General features: G+C 34.7%; 1 non-coding gene across 1 annotated transcript; it reads left to right on the forward strand.

Moving 5' to 3' along the window:
* Positions 1 to 107, forward strand: LOC112062288 (U6 spliceosomal RNA). The gene has a single exon (XR_002890652.1). It is a non-coding gene; the product is annotated as a U6 spliceosomal RNA (small nuclear RNA).
* Positions 108 to 2,397: the final 2,290 nt, after the last annotated feature.

A 2,397-nucleotide genomic window follows, 5' to 3' on the forward strand; every position in this document is an offset into this window, starting at 1 on the left:
GTGCTTGCTTCAGCAACACATATACTAAAATTGGAATGATACAGGGAAGATTAGCATGGCCCCTGTGCAAGGATGATGTGCAAATTCATGAAGTGCTCCATACTAAAAAAAAAAGATAGAATGATATATATTACCCAATTGAAATAACAGAGAGAAAATACAGAGGGAAAAAAAAGAACAGAGCTTCAGGGACATGTGGGACTATAACAAAGATCTAACATTTATGTCATCAGAGTCCCAGGAGAGGAGAAGGCATGGGACTGAAAAGTATTTGAAGAAATAATGGCTGAAAAATCCCCAAACTTGGTAAAAAACATACATCTAGATGTAAGAAACAACTCTAAATAAGATAAACCTGAAGAAAGCCATGTCAATACACATCAGAGTCAAACATCTGAAAAATAAAGACAAATAAAAAATCTTGAAAGTAGCTAGAGAGAATGTATTACCTGTGGAGAAAAACAATTCAAATTACAGCAGATTTCTCACCAGAAACCATGGAGACTAGAAGAAAGTGGTACAATATTTTTTAAGAGCTGAAAAAAATGACTGTCAACCCAATGAAAATATGCTTCAGGAATAGAGGGATAATCAAGATATTCTCAGATGAAGGAACACTAAGAGAATTTGTTGCCAGCAAACCTAACATAAAAGGATGGCTAAGGAAGTTCCCCAAACAGAAAGGAAATTAAAAATGATGGAATCTTGGAACATCAAAAAAGAAGAACAATAGAAAGAACAAAAATATAGATAAATACAATAGACTTTCCTTCTCGAGTTTTCCAAATTAGTTTTTTTTTTTTTTTTTCGGTACGCGGGCCTCTCACTGTTGTGGCCTCTCCCGTTGTGGAGCACAGGCTCCGGACGCGCAGGCTTAACGGCCATGGCTCACAGGCCTAGGTGCTCCGTGGCATGTGGGATCTTCCTGGACCAGGGCACGAACCCGTGTCCCCTGCATCGGCAGGCAGACTCTCAACCACTGCGCCACCAGGGAAGCCTTCCAAATTAGTTTTGATGGTTGAAGTAAAAATTATAACACTGTCTAATGTGGGTCTCAATATATATAGAGGTAACATTTAAGACAACTATAAATGGTGGAGGGTAAAGGGACTTTAAAGGATGTAAGGTTTCTTTCACTCAAACTGGTAAAATGGTAATACCATTAGACTGTGATAAATTATGTATATATAATGTAATACTTACAGCAACCACCAAAGGGCTCTACAAAAAGACACATTCAAAAACATCAGTGATATATCAAAATGGAATTCTAAAAAAACAAAAAAAGTCCTGGTAACCCAAAGGAAAATGGGACTAGAAAAACAGAAATGAAAAAGAGAGAGAATAAACAGAAAAAATAAAATGGCAGACTTAAGCCCTAACATGTAAATAGTTACATTAAATATAAATGGTCTAAATATACCAACTACAAGGCAGAGATTGGCAAAGTGGATTAAAAAACATGACCCAACTGTATCTATTTACAAGAAACTCACTTCAGCTCTAATGATATAGTTGAAAGTAAAAGTGTAGAAAACTATATACCATGCAAACATTAATTTTAAAAAAAGCAAGAATGGCTATATTTACATTAAATAGAGTTCAGAGCAAATAAAATTACCAGGGACAGAGAGAGAAATCACATAATGATAATAAAGCCAATCCACCAAACAAAAGGACCAATCTGTCAAGAAGACATATCAGTCCTAAATGTGTATGCATCAAACAACAGAACTGTAGAACATGCATAGCAAAAACTGAAAAAATGGAAAGAACAGACAACTCCACAATTACAGTTAGAGATGTCAACACCCCTTCTGAACAATTAATAGAACAATTAGACAGAAAATCATTAAAGATATAGAAGAATTCAGTAATACCATCAACAAATACGATCTAATTGACATTTATACAACCTTCCACCCAACAACAGCAGAATACACGTTCTTCTCAAGCACCCATAGATTATATACCAAGATAGACCATATCTTGTGTCATAAAATAAACCTCAACAAATGTAAAATAACTGAAATAATACAGAGTATGTTCTCCAACTATGCTGGAATCAAACTAGAGATCAGTAACAGAAAAATAACAGGAAAATCTCCAAACACTTAGAAACTAAACAACACACTTGTAAATAATCCATGGATTAAAGAGGGAATCTTAAAGCAAATTTAAAAAATACATTGAGAATGAAAATATAGCATCAACATTCATGGGATGCTGCTAAAGCAGTGCTGAAAAGGAAATTTGTAGCACCAAATGCTTACATTAGAAAAGAGGGAAAGTCTCAGATCAATAGTCTAAGTTTTCACTCAAGAACTTAGAAAAAGAAGAGAAAAAGAATCCAAAGCAAGCAGAATGAAGGAAATAATAGAGATAAGGTCTGAAATT

The sequence above is a fragment of the Physeter macrocephalus genome, chromosome 2 (assembly GCF_002837175.3).
Source record: "Physeter macrocephalus isolate SW-GA chromosome 2, ASM283717v5, whole genome shotgun sequence".
NCBI classification, from domain to species: domain Eukaryota; kingdom Metazoa; phylum Chordata; class Mammalia; order Artiodactyla; family Physeteridae; genus Physeter; species Physeter macrocephalus.